The sequence below is a fragment of the Bufo bufo genome, chromosome 1, assembly GCF_905171765.1.
Source record: "Bufo bufo chromosome 1, aBufBuf1.1, whole genome shotgun sequence".
NCBI classification, from domain to species: Eukaryota; Metazoa; Chordata; class Amphibia; order Anura; family Bufonidae; genus Bufo; species Bufo bufo.
The window spans coordinates 307,573,587-307,593,320 of record NC_053389.1 but is presented as its reverse complement, the minus strand read 5'-3'; positions in this window follow the sequence as shown (position 1 = coordinate 307,593,320).

The following is a 19,734-nucleotide window of genomic DNA, read 5'->3' as shown; positions in this document are numbered from 1 at the left end:
TTATACAGTGAGCGGGGCCCGTGTAGTAGAATACAGTCACTGCACGGGCCCCGCTGTCATTATAAAAGCAGATGCCGGCCCCCAGCGTGTATTGAGGGTCATTCACTACAGGGACACTTATGGAGGGGATCTGTGGATGACACATAGCATAAGATGCTATATATGTGTCATCCACAGATCTCCCCCATAACTGTCATACACAGATCCTCATAACAGTTCCATCCAGAGACCCCAACAAGAGCCACCCACAGATCCCCCATAAGTGTCACCCACAGATCCCCCATAAGTGTCACCCACAGATCCCCCATAAGTGTCACCCACAGATCCCCCATAAGTGTCACCCACAAATCCCCCATAAGTGTCACCCACAGATCCCCCATAAGTGTCACCCACAGATCCCCCATAACAGTGCCATCCACAGATCCCCCATAACAGTGCCATCCACAGACCACAATTAGTTCAAAACCCACCAAAAGCACACCTTTTTAGTTCAAAATTTTTTTTTTCTTATTTTCCTCAAAAACCTAGGTGCGTCTTATGGGCCGGTGCGTCTTATAGGGCGAAAAATATGGTATATAGAAGGTATATTATTGGTATATAACACTTCTGCCTCAATCACTTTTGTGTAGCTGCAGTTAACGCAGCAAAACCGCAAACAAATGCTGCACTACACAAATGCAGTATATAGAAAGTATATTATTGGTATATAACATCCCTTCTTCAATTAGTTTTTCTGCGGGGAAACTGGTATATCGCACCAGTTGAAATTATTTGTTCCGATAGCGTTTGTCACTCTGTGTAGCTGCAGTAATGCAGCAAAACCGCAAACAAATGCTGCACTACCCAAATGCACTATTATATACTTTCAATGTTAGAAAGTATATTATAAGTATATCTCACCCCTCAGTAAGTCACACCTTTTCCAGTCCTTAAAAGGACTTTTGTGGCCCAATTAGCTAGCGCTTGGTGTCCCTAACAGTCTGTCCCTGCTCCACACAGCAACCTTTCCCTATTCTGGCAAAATACTGAATATAAAATGGCGGCCAGATCGGGTTTATTTAAAAGTTAGGGGGTATGACCATGTGCTGAAACTTTTTAATTGGCTGTCCTGTACCACCTGATGGATGTGTCTTGGGTCAAAGTTCTTCACAATGTAAAAGAATATGGTGGCGGCGGACCTCTCCATATGTTTGCCCGTTCGGCGAATCACGAATGAGCGAAGTTTGCCGCGAAACCACCGCCAGGCGAACCGAAGGCTATCTCTACATATAGGATCAAATCACTTTATTGCTTTATCAAGTTACCATAAACATATGTTACTATGATCTTATCCCTGACATGTTGATGCTGACGGACAGGACTACTCACCAGTGTAACTTTGTCGATAGACAGTGGCAGCTCATGCGTGACACCTGCCCTATTCTCAGGCCCTTTGAGGAGGTCAATTTATTTGTCAGTTGCCAGGACAAAGGGATGAATGATGTCATTACACTGCTTCACGTCCTGGAGGGAATGGTGATATATACACTTCATGGCCAACTGAGCCCTGTGCAGGCTGAACTGACACAGGAGGAGGACGAGGACAGAAACGCCCAGGAATTTTATACCGAACTACAGTAGGTGGTTTAGCTACCCAAGTGACAGGAGAGGAGCACGAGGATGGCGATGTAGAAGACGACGCAGTTGACCCTGACACACCATGACAGTATGCAGTGGAGATGGAGGCAGGGAGTCCCTTGTGCATATGGCCAGATACATGCTGAGTTACTTGCATAGTGACAGCCACATTATCAACATTCAGCAGAGGGATGACTACTGACTCTCCACAATGTTAGACAGTCGCTACCACTGAGGGATGAAATACTCAACTACTATGACCACTACTGAAGTCATTACCACCAGTCACCTCTTTCTCCAATAGAATTTTGTGGTATTTCTAGGCATTAGACAAGAACAGTAAACTTATAATTTATGTCAAGCAGCAACTAACAGACCTTTTACATGGGCTGATGCACCTGCAATTATTCTTGCCCAATAATTGCCTGGTCATTATTCCAAAGGGATAGCATTTAGATGCAGCAGCTATCTCCTTTGCATAGTAGCAATAGATAACTACTGCAATCATTTGACCCCATACAGGTTCATTTTATGCTGGCAGCAGATTCCTGCTGCTAATAAACAATGATATTATAAGCCACATAAAGGTGGATTTAGACATTAAGATTCAAACACAAGCGATAGAAGATGGACGAGACCGTGGAATGCAAATGTTTGAAACGATTTGGCGATCTGACCATTATGCTCGTTCAACGTCTGTGAAATCATTGATGCAAAAAAGTACAATCATCACTTGTTGTTAATGAATTGCGTTGTGTAAATGTGCATTGTGTACATTCTTTATGATTGAGAGCCCTGTGTAGGCAGGCATATTAATTATTATAAGAAAAAGAAAAAAAGAAAAAAAGATTACACGATAATCCTTTCATTTAAATGCTAGTTGTGTGCTAGAACATTTGTTCAGAAGTCGATCGCGACGGTGATCACTTAAAAAATTATCCGGTTGTCTAAATCCACCTTAATAGAAAAGATCATAGACTTTTTCATTGAGTGATTGTGACAGAATTTACATGGGGAATATATCAGGAACAAGCGATGCTAAAAATTACCCAGAACCTGGGCACATGTGAAAGGGCCTTTCGGACATGATCCCCCTCCATATTGGTTTAAATAGAGTTGCAGAGGTAGGAAACTTTCAAGCACATTTATTAAGATTGGTGTTTTAGATGCCTTTCTTAACCACCTGCCATCTGGGCCATTTGCCCTCTTCCTGACCAGGCCAAATTTTGCAAAACTGACATATCTCACTTTATGTGGTAATAACTTTGGAACGCCTTTATTTATCCAAGTCATTCAGAGATTGTTTTCTCGTGACACATTGTACTTCATGATAGTCATAAATTTGAGTAAAAATATTTCACCTTTATTTATGAAAAAATTCCAAATTTACCCAAAAATGTGAAAAATTCTCAATTTTCTAAATTTCAATTTCTCTGCTTTTAAAACAGAAAGTGATACCTCATAAAATATTTATTATTTAACATTCCCCATATGTCTACTTTATGTTGGCATCATTTTGGAAATGTCATTTTATTTTTTTAGGACGTTAGAAGGCTTAGAAGTTGAGAAGCAATTCTTCAAATTTTTAAGAAAATTGCCAAAACCCACTTTTTAAGGACCAGTTCAGGTCTGAAGTCACTTTGTGGGGCCTACATAGTGGATACCCCCATAAATGACCCCATTGTAGAAACTACACCCCTCAAGGTATTCAAAACCGATTTTACAAACTTTGTTAACCCTTTAGGCGTTCCACAAGAATTAAAGGAAAATGGAGATCAAATTTAAAAATTTCACTTTTTTGGCAGATTTTCCATTTTAATCAATTTTTTTCTTTAACACATCGATGGTTAACAGCCAAACAAAACTCAATATTTATTACCCAGATTCTGCGGTTTACAGAAACACCCCACATGTGGTCATAAACTGCTGTATGGGCACACGGCAGGGCGCAGAAGAAAAGGAACTCCACATGGTTTTTAGATGCCATGTCCCATTTGAAGCCCCCTGATGCACCCTTACAGTAGAAACTCCCAAGAAGTGACCCCATTTTGGAAACTAGGGGATAAGGTGCCATTTTTATTAGTACTATTTTTGGGTACATATGATTTTTTGATCATTCATTATAACACTTTAGGTGACCAAAAACTTGGTTGTTTTAGCACAGTTTCTATTTATTTATTTTTACAGCGTTCACCTGAGGGGTTCAGTCAAGTGACATTTTTATAGAGCAGATTGTTACGGATGTGGCGATACCTAATATGTATACTTTTTCTCATTTATTAAAGTTTTACACAATAATAGCATTTTTGAAACAAAAAAATTATGTTTTAATGTGTCCATGTTCTGAGAGCTATAGTTTTTTTATTTTTTGAGAGATTTTCTTATGTAGGGGCTCATTTTTTGTGGGATGAGGTGACGGTTTTATTGGTACTATATTGTGGGACATACGCGTTTTTGATCACTTGGTGTTGCACCTTTTGTGATGCAAGGTGACAAAAATTGCTTGTTTTGACACAGTTTTTTTTTTACGGTGTTCACCCGAGGGGTTAGGTCATGTGATATTTTTATAGAGCTGGTTTTTACGGACGCGGCAATACCTAATATGTATACTTTTTTTTATTTGTTTCACTTTAACACAATAATAGCATTTTTGAAACCAAAAAAATGATGTTTTAGTGTCTCCATGTTCTAAGAGCTATAGTTTTTTTTATTTTTTGAGAGATTTTCTTATGTAGGGGCTCATTTTTTGCGGGATGAGGTGACGGTTTTATTGTTACTATTTTGTGGGACATACGCATTTTTGATCACTTGGTGTTGCACCTTTTGTGATGCAAGGTGACAAAAATTGCTTGTTTTGACACAGTTTTTTTTTTTTTTTTTTTTACGGTGTTCACCCGAGGGGTTAGGTCATGTGATATTTTTATATATGTATATTATATATACGGACGCGGCAATACCTAATATGTATACTTTTTCTATTTTTTCTATTTTTAACTTTTTTTTTTCATTCCTTACTTGGGGACTTTTTTTTTTTACATGTAAAACTTTTTTTTATTTTTTTATGTTCAACCTTTTATTTTTTATTTTTATTTTTTACACTTTTCGTCCCCCATAAGGTCATACAAGACCTCTGGGGGACATTTGCTTCACTTTTTTTTTTTTTTCTTCACTGTTGATTTCTCCTGTAACTGGGGCTGACATAGTAGCCCCAGTTACAGGACAAATACACCCCTAGAGAGGCTGTACAGCAGCAATCCAGCGCTGTACAGCCTCAGAGCAGGGCTGATCGAGGTCTCTGAGAGACCTCACACAGCTCCTGCACACTCCGGTCACGGCGGTCACATGACCGCCAGGCCAGAACAGGAAGCGCACAGCGCTTCCTGCTCTGCATACACAGCGCTCGGTGAGCGCTGTCCCTGTCCCTGCCTTGTCTTAGGGTTGCCCTGCTGTCACTGACAGCAGGCAACCCGATCAGCAGCTGCACGATTAGCGTGCAGCTGCTATTTCTGAAAGGACGTTCTAAAACGTGCTTTCAGAAATAGACGTCCACCCATAGGACGTTTATATCCTATGGGCGGACGTAAAGCGGTTAATAAGCCCCTGCGCTGACGGTAGATTGCTGTAGAGGCACTGGCCGCTACATAACTTTGGTGGAGCCACCGCCGATTCCTTGCTTTTTTACATTTAGACCATATTTTACACCTAAACAAAGTGTAGATGAAGAATGAGACTGTTCTGCGCCCGTGCTTTGTAATGGATTCTATAGCTCCAAGCAATTTAGTCAGTTTATACATGTATTTAGTCAATCCATAGATATGTTTCCCCATTTCACATATTTCCATTCCCGAGGAGAACCTTTAGTAACATTTTGCACATATATCTCTCAAAGAAAACTCATGACATAAATTCCACTTTTAGAAATTGTGTGGACCTTAGTTTTCTTTCTTTGAATGTGTATCATGATTGGGATCCAGTGGCAAGCTCTCCATACTGCACAACACCAGGGCTGTCTTTAACGCATATGCCCTGGGCCCAGTTGCTCCTGCGGGGCCAAAAGCAGCTGCCTCTTGATCCCCTCTGGCCATTGGAGGACCTTTTATTTGGTCCATACTTTGTTAACTAAGTAGCAGGACATGTAAGGCATACATGGGGGATGTCCCTGCACTTACTATTATTTCTTGGCGCCGCTCCGTTGCGCCACTGTGGCCCCCATTACATTCTCCCGCGCTGTATGCTAAGTAACAGCATCGGAACACCAGGGAGGAGACATCAGCTTTTCTCCCTGGGCGTTCCTTCTCCCTGGCTGTAGTGCTGTCCAATCGCAGAGCAGAACGTCACAGCCAGGGAGAAAGGGAGTTTTTTTCCCCCTTCCTGTTACTTAGCATACAGCGCGGGAGAATGTAACGGGGGCCACAGCGGCACAATGGAACGGCGCCCAGAAATATTAGTATGTGCAGGGAGATCCCCCATGCATGCCCTACATGTCCTGCTACTTAGTTAATAAAGTATGGACCCAGGAATGCGGCAGCGGCACTTATGTTCTCCCTCTTGCCCAGGGTCTAATCAATATTATAGACAGCCCTGCACAACACTGTGCATAAAGTACTGGCATCCATGTAATAGATTTTATGCTTCTATGTGTTACATTCTATATACTGAGAGTTAGCATTTTCGCGTGAGCATAATTACAGAAAATGTAGATTTTTATGTACAGTATCCGATACGTAATGCATTTAAGCACTGTGACAAGGACAAATTTAACAGTTGCTGACAAGACCTTTATAACCAAAATGTCCAAATTGCATAATTAGTTCTATTTTATACTGAACAAATTCCACTTTGAGCTTTCAAAATTCATTTTTTTGTCAGTCACTTTCCCACTTTTAGCAATCCCCATAATTAAGCCTCAATAAATGGCCTTGTTACAAAGCGTACAAGAAATACTATATTTTTGTCTCCGTCAATTACTTGAAACAAAATAAAACAACACTTATTTACTGTGAGAATTTCCACTAAAAGCTCCTAATCCCCATTTCTTGTTCTATTGTGTGAAGTAATGTGTATATGTTTTACTGTATGACATCATATGCATGCATTAAATTCATAATTCAAATTCTATCAACTCTCGATATGGATCACAGAGGTAATCAAAGTAAATGTTCTCCATTATGAAATGTAGTTATTAGAACTTTTTAAGATTTATTATAGAACAAGGCAATTATATTATGTTTTGTTACAAAATCAATTATTATAAGGTTACACTTCATATTCTCATTGAAGTTGATGTTCCATCAGCTTAATCATGGGCAGCAGGGTAGAAACAATGGCCCCATGCAAGAACAGTACAGGGGCACCTTGGTTTCCAAGTACTACTTTGATGAATGTGGAGTGCTAGTTAAAGGGGTTGTCTGATCTCAGACAATGGGGCCACCACCATGTGCTCTCCCCATAGAAGTGAATAGTATGACTGGCCACTGCTCTCCTTCACTTCTATTGGCCCGACGGAAATAGCCGAGTTAGTGCTTGGCTATTTTTGGCGGCCCTATAGAAAATGAATGGAGGGGAGTTGCGCATGTGCAGTGCACTATTCACCACTTTTGGGGCTCAGTTCTCAATATAGGTGGGGGTTCCAGGGGTGTGACCCACAACTATCAGACAATGGGAGCATATCCTAGTGATATGCCCCCATTGTCTAAGATGAGAATAACCCTTTAAAGGGAACCTGTCATGTGGATATTTGATTATATTCTAACTAATTATATACAATCATTAACTACTAAAAAGTGCCTTAGATGTATTCACTTACTGGTGTGACAGATGGTTATCTCATGATATACACACAAAGATGCCGCATGCCACATGCTAATGAGCAGTGATGAGCGGCAGGGGCAATATTCGAATTTGCGATATTTTGCGAATATTTGGGCGAATATTCGCCATATATTCGAGAATTCGCGAATTCATAATCTCCAGGCATTATTTTCTTGATTGCAAAAAATTCGCATAAAATTCGCATAAAATATTCACATAAAAATTCGCATGAACTGGTAGTTAAAAAAAATTGAATATTCGCAATTACGAATATATTTTGCGATATTCTAAATATTCGCAAATTCTCGAAATGCCGATATTCGCGATTAAAATTCGCAATTCGAATATTCGTGATCAACACTACTAATGAGCTGATTTGAGTCTGGTGTGATGTCATTGAGTCCAGCGTATATTTAATTCAGAGCTATAGCCACTCCCCTGCCCACCTGCTGCTGGTTCATATGGAAACAAACTGTCATTCAGCAACAGGTGGGCGGGGAGAGTCAGGAGCTCATGAATATTCATGACTCATCATTATCAGCTGGAGCTTTTCAATACAAGATGTTGGCAGATTGACTGGGTCAATTAAAGAAAGTGACCCAGCATTTTGCTAAGAGAATCAGTCACTTATTTATGTTGCCCTTAGTTAGGACCCTATAAAACTGGTGACAGGTTCCCTTTAAGGATAACTTGTGTTACTGGTAGCCAGAAAATCCCTGGTCTGCATGTCGGTGGCTACCTTTGATTGTTGTTGGGGAAGTTGAGGCCTGCCTTGACTTTCCAGGACACCAACATGCGGCGGAGTGTGTCACCTGAACAACATCTCATTATTACTTTAACCACTTAAGGACCACAGGTTTATACCCCCCTAAAGACCAGGCCCTTTTTTACAAATCGGCACTACACTACTTTCACCGTTTATTGCTCGGTCATGCAACTTACCACCCAAATGAATTTTACCTCCTTTTCTTCTCACTAATAGAGCTAATGACATTTTTCACTTTCAGTTGTAAAATTTTGCAAAAAAAACGAGATCCATATAGAAATTTTGCTCTAAATTTATAGTTCTACATGTCTTTGATAAAAAAAAAATGTTTGGGTAAAAAAAAAATGGTTTGGGTAAAAGTTATAGCGTTTACAAACTATGGTACAAAAATGTGAATTTCCGCTTTTTGAAGCAGCTCTGACTTTCTGAGCACCTGTCATGTTTCCTGAGGTTCTACAATGGCCAGACAGTACAAACACCCCACAAATGACCCCATTTCGGAAAGAAGACACCCCAAGGTATTCCGTGAGGGGCATGGCAAGTTCCTAGAATTTTTTATTTTTTGTCACAAGTTAGTGGAAAATGATGATTTTTTATTTTTTTTTTTCATACAAAGTCTCATATTCCACTAACTTGTGACAAAAAATAAAAAATTCCATGAACTCACTATGCCCATCAGCGAATACCTTGGGGTCTCTTCTTTCCAAAATGGGGTCACTTGTGGGGTAGTTATACTGCCCTGGCATTCTAGGGGCCCAAATGTGTGGTAAGGAGTTTGAAATCAAATTCTGTAAAAAATGACCTGTGAAATCCGAAAGGTGCTCTTTGGAATATGGGCCCCTTTGCCCACCTAGGCTGCAAAAAAGTGTCACACATCTGGTATCTCTGTATTCAGGAGAAGTTGAGAAATGTGTTTTGGGGTGTCTTTTTACATATACCCATGCTGGGTGAGATAAATATCTTGGTCAAATGCCAACTTTGTATAAAAAAATGGGAAAAGTTGTCTTTTGCCAAGATATTTCTCTCACCCAGCAGAGGTATATGTAAAATGACACCCCAAAACACATTCCCCACCTTCTCCTGAGTACGGGGATACCAGATGTGTGACACTTTTTTGCAGCCTAGGTGGGCAAAGGGGCCCATATTCCAAAGAGCACCTTTCGGATTTCACAGGTCATTTTTTACAGAATTTGATTTCAAACTCCTTACCACACATTTGGGCCCCTAGAATGCCAGGGCAGTATAACTACCCCACAAGTGACCCCATTTTGGAAAGAAGAGACCCCAAGGTATTCGCTGATGGGCATAGTGAGTTCATGGAAGTTTTTATTTTTTGTCACAAGTTAGTGGAATATGAGACTTTGTATAAAAATAAATAAATAAATAAATAAATAAATCAGCATTTTCCACTAACTTGTGACAAAAAATAAAAAATTCTAGGAACTCGCCATGCCCCTCACGGAATACCTTGGGGTGTCTTCTTTCCAAAATGGGGTCACTTGTGGGGTAGTTATACTGCCCTGGCATTTTCCAGGGGCCCTAATGTGTGGTAAGTAGGTAAATGACCTGTGAAATCCTAAAGGTGCTCTTTGGAATATGGGCCCCTTTGCCCACCTAGGCTGCAAAAAAGTGTCACACATGTGGTATCGCCGTATTCAGGAGAAGTTGGGGAATGTGTTTTGGGGTGTCATTTTACATATACCCTTGCTGGGTGAGAGAAATATCTTGGCAAAAGACAACTTTTCCCATTTTTTTATACAAAGTTGGCATTTGACCAAGATATTTCTCTCACCCAGCATGGGTATATGTAAAATGACACCCCAAAACACATTCCCCAACTTCTCCTGAGTACGGCGATACCAGATGTGTGACACTTTTTTGCAGCCTAGATGCGCAAAGGTGCCCAAATTCCTTTTAGGAGGGCATTTTTAGACATTTGGATACCAGACTTCTTCTCACGCTTTGGGGCCCCTAGAATGCCAGGGCAGTATAAATATACCACATGTGACCCCATTTTGGAAAGAAGACACCCCAAGGTATTCAATGAGGGGCATGGCGAGTTCATAGAATTTATTTTTTTTTTGGCACAAGTTAGCGGAAATTGATATTTTTAATTTTTTTCTCACAAAGTCTCCCGTTCCGCTAACTTGGGACAAAAATTTCAATCTTTCATGGACTCAATATGCCCCTCACGGAATACCTGGGGGTGTCTTCTTTCCGAAATGGGGTCACATGTGGGGTATTTATACTGCCCTGGCATTCTAGGGGCCCTAAAGCGTGAGAAGAAGTCTGGAATATAAATGTCTAAAAAATTTTGCGCATTTGGTTTCCGTGAGGGGTATGGTGAGTTCATGTGATATTTTATCTTTTGACACAAGTTAGTGGAATATGAGACTTTGTAAGAAAAAAAATAAAATAATTCCGCTAACTTGGGCCAAAAAAATGTCTGAATGGAGCCTTACAGGGGGGTGATCAATGACAGGGGGGGTGATCAATGACAGGGGGGGTGATCAATGACAGGGGGGTGATCAGGGAGTCTATATGGGGTGATAACCACAGTCATTGATCACGCCCGTGTAAGGCTTCATTCAGACGTCCGTATGCGTTTTGCGGATCCGATCCATCTATCAGTGCATCCGTAAAAATCATGCGGACATCTGAATGGAGCTTTACAGGGGGGTAATCAATGACAGGGGGGTGATCAGGGAGTCTATATGGGGTGATCACCACAGTCATTGATCATGCCCCTGTAAGGCTTCATTCAGACGTCCGGATGCGTTTTGCGGATCCGATCCATCTATCAGTGGATCCGTAAAAATCATGCGGACGTCTGAATGGAGCTTTACAGGGGGGTAATCAATGACAGGGGGGTAATCAATGACAGGGGGGTGATCAGGGAGTCTATATGGGGTGATCACCACAGTCATTGATCACGCCCCTGTAAGGCTTCATTCAGACGTCCGGATGCGTTTTGCGGATCCGATCCATCTATCAGTGGATCCGTAAAAATCATGCGGACGTCTGAATGGAGCTTTACAGGGGGGTGATCAGGGAGTCTATATGGGGTGATCACCACAGTCATTGATCATGCCCCTGTAAGGCTTCATTCAGACGTCCGGATGCGTTTTGCGGATCCGATCCATCTATCAGTGGATCCGTAAAAATCATGCGGACGTCTGAATGGAGCTTTACAGGAGGGTAATCAATGACAGGGGGGTAATCAATGACAGGGGGGTGATCAGGGAGTCTATATGGGGTGATCAGGGGCTAATAAGGGGTTAATAAGTGACGGGGGGGTGTAGTGTAGTGTAGTGGTGCTTGGTGCTACTTTACTGAGCTACCTGTGTCCTCTGGTGGTCGATCCAAACAAAGGGGACCACCAGAGGACCAGGTAGCAGGTATATTAGACGCTGTTATCAAAACAGCTTCTAATATACCTGTTAGGGGTTAAAAAAAACACATGTCCAGCCTGCCAGCGAACTATCGCCGCTGGCAGGCTGGAGATCAACTCTCTTACCTTCCGTTCCTGTGAGCGCGCGCGCCTGTGTGCGCGCGTGTACAGGAAATCTCGGCTCACGCGAGATGACGCCTATTGGCGTTAGCGTAGCCTGGGGGAGCCGCCGCAATGACGCCTTTCGGCGTTAGCGTGGCGGCAAGCGGTTAAGGTAAGACTATATATTATCATACTCATACATGAATAGCCCACTGTTTACCAATACATAGCAGTTTGGTCTATGGCCTGTGCATTCTGAACTTTACCTGTACTATGTATAAGTACTTAATAGTAGTACACATGTATTGTATATTGTACATTTTTAGTAAGAAACTGTGTGTGCTTTTTATAAAGTCATTTGGTGTACTACCAAGTCATTTCTTAGTCGCACCAGATTTAAGTTCCTCGGGGGTTTATTTTTCAAATCCTGGCTATAATGATGAGAATATGTCACCTGTGTGTATATGGTAATGGTCTGGAAGTTGATGTAGCTAAACAGTTTTCCTTACTTTAAAGTAGATTTCAATATAAAGTATTGAGTCCAAATCTTGTAGTATGGTCTAATTTTATTTCAACTTGCCAGACACATTGCCATGAAATACTTTTAAGTAATGTTGTAGATTTTAAAACATGTGATCTTTTTGGTATTAATGTTGCTAATTATTATTTGTTTTTCATTTCAGATATCTGGCGACTGGCAATTCATATTCTTATTCTTATTCCATTTAGAATGGGGACCTCCACAATTGCTGGCATGGTACGGGCTACATGTGCCACCATTTGGTTGAGACTGAAAGCTTTGGTGCTGCCACATCCAACCAGGCAGCATTAGCTTGATATAGCCCAGGGCTTCCTGGAGAGGGCTCAATTCCCAAATTGTATTGGTGCCCTTGACGGGAAGCACATACGAGTTAAGAAGCCACCGAACTCAGGGTCCCGATTCTATAATTATAAACAGTTTTTCTTTATAGTTTTGTTGGCCTTGACTGACTTAAACTACAGGTTTATAATTGTAGATATTGGGTCCTATGGAATAACTGCAGATGCTCGCATCATCAGGGCTTCCAGAATGGGTCATGGCTTCAGTCCAACCAACTGGACGTACCATAGCTATCAAACCTTCCTGGCTCCTCTGGTCCACCTGCGCCTTATGTGGCTGTAGGGGAAGAGGGTTTTGCCCTTTCTTAATTATCGTTTAAGCAGGGCCAGAAGGTTTGTGGAGTGCGACTTTGGTATTTTTTCTAGCAAATGGCGGGTTTTTCTTTCGGCCATACAGCTTCTTTCGGCCAAAGCATGTGTAGTGCTGCACAACTACATACGCACATATGAGTCGACATCTGATGAAGACGCCTAAGTATATAGTCCGCCATCTGGAAGAGACACTTTCCAACTTGGAAGATCGGGATCTGCTGGACTCAGAGTGAGAGAGTTATTTTCTGAATATTTTATGTCTCCTATCGGTTCATTCATTCCCTTTCCAACAGTGGTACTCAACTCATGGAAGATTGTATTTTTTTGCCAGTGTGTTCTTTTTTTTTTCTTCACAACCTGGATGGTTAATTTTTAGTAAGTTTTTGCATTTTTTAGCTAGGCACTCGCAATATAATGAGGACCCTTGACGTGGGTTGCAAGCTTACATATTTTGCTTACATATATTGTTTCGAACACAGTATGTGAAATATGTACTAATACCTCATTAATATAAAGTGTAAATTGTATCACTAAATGTATGCATGTTTCCCCATCATCATTAACCACTTAAGGACACATGACGTACCGGTATGGCATGTTTCCCGAGTCCTTAAGGACACATGACGTACCGGTACGTCATGTGTTATTCCGATCACTGCCGCCCGACGGGCAGTGATCGGAACAAGGTGCCTGCTAAATCATTAAGCAGGCACCTCGGCTAAATGCGCGGGGGGTCCCCCCCCCCCCGTGTCGGCGATCGCAGAAAACCGCAGGTCAATTCAGACCTGCGGTTTGCTGCGCTTTCTGCAGTTTCTGATCCCCGCGGTCCCTGACCGCAGGGATCTGAAACTTTAATATGCCCAAAATATAGATTTTCACCCCCCCTGCACCCCTGAGTGATTTTATGGCGGCGGGTGGTGCAGGGGGGGGTTGCGGGCGGTGCGGGAGGCGGGATCACGATCCCCGGCCCGCCTCCTCTTGAATAATCGTTGGTGGCCAGTGAGTATACCAGAGTGTCAGAACATTGCTGACACTCTGGTATAAATGGCTGACATCTGTGCTGTGATGTCAGCCGTTTAACCCTTTCCATACCGCGGTCCGTACGGACCGCAGTATGGAAGAGCAGAGGTTAACAGTCGGGAGCTCCCTCTCCCATCGGGGGGCTGCTGTGCCTTTGCAGCCCCCAGACAGGATGGGGTCACAGAGGGAGGGAGCCGCCCTCCTTACCCTTCCCCGTGTGCTCACTTGTGGCCACAACTGAGCAGACGGGGAAGGTTCCCATGGCAACAGGATGCCTTCTCAGGTATGCTGCTGTCCATGGTGCTGAACAGATCTGTACTAAAGGCATAGATCTGTTCAGACAAAGTGTAAGTAACATACAGTACAATACACTATATAGTGTACTGTACTGTATTATACAGACATCAGACCCACTGGATATTCAAGAACCAAGTGGGTCTGGGTCAAAAAAAATTAAACAAAAAAGTGAAAAAAGTTAAGTTAAAAAAAACAAACATTTATCACTGAATAAAACAATAAAATAAAAAATACACTACACATATTAGGTCCGCGTCCGTAACGACCAGATCTATAAAACGGTAATGTTACTTTCCCCACACGGTGAACGCCATAAAAATAAAAAAAATAAAAACTATGAGGAAATTGAAATTTTGCCCACCTTACTTCCCAAAAAAGGTAATAAAAGTGATCAAAAAAGTTGCATGTACGCCAAAATAGTACCAATCAAACCGTCATCTCATCCCGCAAAAATCATACCCTACCCAAGATAATCTCCTAAAAACTGAAAAAACTATGGCTCTTAGACTATGGAAACACTAAAACATGATTTTTTTTGTTTCAAAAATGAAATCATTGTTTAAAACTTACATAAATAAAAAAAAAGTATACATATTAGGTTTATCCGCGTCCGTATCAACCGGCTCTATAAAAATATCACATGACCTAACCCCTCAGGTGACCACCGTAAAAAAAAAAAAAAAAAAAATGGTGTAAAAAAAGCCATTTTTTGTCATCTTACGTCACAAAAAGTGTAATAGCAAGCGATCAAAAAGTCATATGCACCCCAAAATAGTGCCAACAAAACCGTCATCTCATCCCTCGAAAAATGATACCCTACCTAAGATAATCGCCCAAAAACTGAAAAAACTATGGCTCTCAGACTATGGAGACACTAAAACATGATTTTTTTTGTTTCAAAAATGAAATCATTGTGTAAAACTTACATAAGTAAAAAAAATTGTATACATATTAGGTATCGCCACGTCCGTGACAACCTGCTCTATAAAATTACCACATGATCTAACCTGTCAGATGAATGTTGTAAATAAAAAAAAAAAACGGTGCCAAAAAAGCTATTTCTTGTTACCTTGCCTCACAAAAAGTGTAATATAGAGCAACCAAAAATCATATGTACCCTAAACTAGTAACAACAAAACTGCCACCCTATCCCGTAGTTTCTAAAATGGGGTCACCTTTTGGAGTTTCTACTCTAGGGGTGCATCAGGGGCGCTTCAAATGGGACATGGTGTCAAAAAAAACAGTCCAGCAAAATCTGCCTTCCAAAAACCGTATGGCATTCCTTTCCTTCTGCGCCCCTGCCGTGTGCCCGTACAGCAGTTTACGACCACATATGGGGTGTTTCTGTAAACTACAGAATCAGGGCCATAAATATTGAGTTTTTTTCTTTGGCTGTTAACCCTTGCTTTGTAACTGGAAAAAAAATATTAAAATGGAAAATCTGCCCAAAAAGTGAAATTTTGAAATTGTATCTCTATATTCCATTAAATCTTGTGCAACACCTAAAGGGTTAACAAAGTTTGTAAAATCTGTTTTGAATACCTTGAGGGGTGTAGTTTCTTACATGGGGTCACTTTTATTGAGTTTCTACTCTAGGGGTGCATCAGGGGGGCTTCAAATGGGACATGGTGTCAAAAAACCAGCCCAGCGAAACCTGGCTTCCAAAAATCATACGGCGCACCTTTCCCTCTACGCCCTACTGTGTGCCCGTACAGTAGTTTACAGCCACATATTGGGTTTTTCTGCAAACTACAGAATCGGGGCAATAAATATAGCATTTTGTTTGGCTGTTAACCCTTGCTTTGTTACTGGAAAAAATGGATTAAAATGGAAAATTTGCCCAAAAATCTAAATTCTGAAATTTTATCACCATATGCCATTAACTCTTGTGGAACACATAAAGGGTTAACAACGTTTTTAAAATCAGTTTTGAATACTTTGAGGGGTGTCGTTTCTAGAATGAGGTCATTTTTGGGTGGTTTCTATTATGTGAGCCTCACAAAGTGACTTCAGTCCTGAACTGGTCCCTAAAAAGTGGGTTTTTGAAAATTTCTGAAAAATTTCAAGATTTGCTTCTAAACTTCTAAGCCTTGTAACATCCCCCAAAAATAAAATATCATTCCCAAATTGATCCAAACATGAAGTAGACATATGGGGAATGTAAAGTAATAACTATTTTTGTAGGTATTACTATGTATTATAGAAGGAGAGAAATTGAAACTTGGAAATTTGCTATGTTTTTAAAAATTTTTTGGTAAATTTGGTATTTTTTTTATAAATAAAAATGATTTTTTTTTACTTCATTTTACCAGTGTCCTGAAGTACAATATGTGATGAAAAAACAATCTCAGAATGGCCTGGATAAGTCAAAGTGTTTTAAAGTTATCACCACTTAAAGGGAGTCTGTCACCACATTTGAGCCTATTAGACAGATCCAATAGCGTTATATGTGCCACCCAGAAGTTTAAAACGGTACCTTTGTTGCATATACCGGAGTCTTGTTTCAGCCAAAAATGAACTTTGTAGGTTCTGTAAATGCGCCCTCTCAAGTGCCCAGGGCGGCGTCTCAATCTTCCGAGCCCAAGACCGGACCTCCCCAACGGCTCATAACCCCGCCCTCCGTGTGCCTCTGCCCTCCCGTTTATGCTCCTCCTCTCTCCTTTTCCACTGCGCCGCAGGAGAGAGGAGGAGCGTAAACGGGCGGATAATCGTCATCAGATGGCAGAACATAAAGGTAAGTATCAAAGATATTATGTAACAATAGAGAATCTACAGGCAAAAGAGCATAATTCAATTGTAAAATTATAGCAGCAAAGTAAAATAGTGTCCAGAGTCTGCTAAGTTTGTATATATGAAAATCACGGGATCCATAAAACATGATTGTCTACATATTATGACAAAAAAAACATGATTATTCAAATGTAAGAGCACTGCATAAAGAGAGGAACAGGGGATAGCTAGGAGCATAATAGATCTGGTGAACATGATTGTGTGGGAATCTATGTCAAACATGAATATTCCAAACATGGTAATTCCATCTGTGCCAAATATGAGAAAACCCACTGGAAGTAGAATCAGCGATCCAAGCTACTTACAGTGGGTTTTCTCATATTTGTCACAGATGGAATTACCATGTTTGGAATAATCATGTTTGACATAGATTCCCACACAATCATGTTCACCAGATCTATTATGCTGTATTATGCTATTAGTGGACTTTCATTTGCTCAAGACTAGTTGGGACCATATTTATGGATTTCTAATTAACCACCTCCGGACCGCTGTACGCACAGACGCGTCCTGGAGGTGGTTGATTCATTCCTCCTGGACGCGCCGGCGCGTCCTCTCGCGAGACGCGAGATTTCCTGTGAACACGCGCACACAGGCGCGCGCGCTCACAGGAACGGAAGGTAAGAGAGTTGATCTCCAGCCTGCCAGCGGCGATCGTTCGCTGGCAGGCTGGAGATGTGTTTTTTTTAACCCCTAACAGGTATATTAGACGCTGTTTTGATAACAGCGTCTAATATACCTGCTACCTGGTCCTCTGGTGGTCCCCTTTGTTTGGATCGACCACCAGAGGACACAGGTAGCTCAGTAAAGTAGCACCAAGCACCACTACACTACACTACACCCCCCCCGTCACTTATTAACCCCTTATTAGCCCCTGATCACCCCATATAGACTCCCTGATCACCCCCCTGTCATTGATTACCCCCCTGTCATTGATCACCCCCCTGTAAAGCTCCATTCAGACGTCCGCATGATTTTTACGGATCCACTGATAGATGGATCGGATCCGCAAAACGCATCCGGACGTCTGAATGAAGCCTTACAGGGGCATGATCAATGACTGTGGTGATCACCCCATATAGACTCCCTGATCACCCCCCTGTCATTGATTACACCCCTGTCATTGATCACCCCCCTGTAGAGCTCCATTCAGATGTCCGCATGATTTTTACGGATGCACTGATAGATGGATCGGATCCGCAAAACGCATCCGGACGTCTGAATGAAGCCTTACAGGGGCGTGATCAATGACTGTGGTGATCACCCCATATAGACTCCCTGATCACCCCCCTGTCATTGATTACCCCCCTGTCATTGATTACCCCCCTGTAAAGCTCCATTCAGACGTCCGCATGATTTTTACGGATCCACTGATAGATGGATCGGATCCGCAAAACGCATCCGGACGTCTGAATGAAGCCTTACACGGGCGTGATCAATGACTGTGGTTATCACCCCATATAGACTCCCTGATCACCCCCCTGTCATTGATTACCCCCCTGTAAAGCTCCATTCAGATGTCCGCATGATTTTTACGGATGCACTGATAGATGGATCGGATCCGCAAAACGCATCCGGACGTCTGAATGAAGCCTTACAGGGGCGTGATCAATGACTGTGGTTATCACCCCATATAGACTCCCTGATCACCCCCCTGTCATTGATTACCCCCCTGGATCGGATCCGCAAAACGCATCCGGAAGTCTGAATGAAGCCTTACAGGGGCATGATCAATGACTGTGGTGATCACCCCATATAGACTCCCTGATTACCCCCCTGTCATTGATTACCCCCCTGTAAAGCTCCATTCAGACGTCCGCATGATTTTTACGGATCCACTGATAGATGGATCGGATCCGCAAAACGCATCCGGACGTCTGAATGAAGCCTTACACGGGCGTGATCAATGACTGTGGTTATCACCCCATATAGACTCCCTGATCACCCCCCTGTCATTGATTACCCCCCTGTAAAGCTCCATTCAGATGTCCGCATGATTTTTACGGATGCACTGATAGATGGATCGGATCCGCAAATCACCCCATATAGACTCCCTGATCACCCCCCTGTCATTGATCACCCCCCCGTAAGGCTCCATTCAGACATTTTTTTGGCCCAAGTTAGCGGAATTATTTTTTTTTTTTTCTTACAAAGTCTCATATTCCACTAACTTGTGTCAAAAAATAAAATCTCACATGAACTCACCATACCCCTCACGGAATCCAAATGCGTAAAATTTTTTAGACATTTATGTTCCAGACTTCTTCTCACGCTTTAGGGCCCCTAGAATGCCAGGGCAGTATAAATACCCCACATGTGACCCCATTTCGGAAAGAAGACACCCCCAGGTATTCCGTGAGGGGCATATTGAGTCCATGAAAGATTGAAATTTTTGTCCCAAGTTAGCGGAACGGGAGACTTTGTGAGAAAAAAATTAAAAATATCAATTTCCGCTAACTTGTGCCAAGAAAAAAAAATTTCTATGAACTCGCCATGCCCCTCATTGAATACCTTGGGGTGTCTTCTTTCCAAAATGGGGTCACATGTGGGGTATTTATACTGCCCTGGCATTCTAGGGGCCCCAAAGCGTGAGAAGAAGTCTGGTATCCAAATGTCTAAAAATGCCCTCCTAAAAGGAATTTGGGCACCTTTGCGCATCTAGGCTGCAAAAAAGTGTCACACATCTGGTATCGCCGTACTCAGGAGAAGTTGGGGAATGTGTTTTGGGGTGTCATTTTACATATAAGAA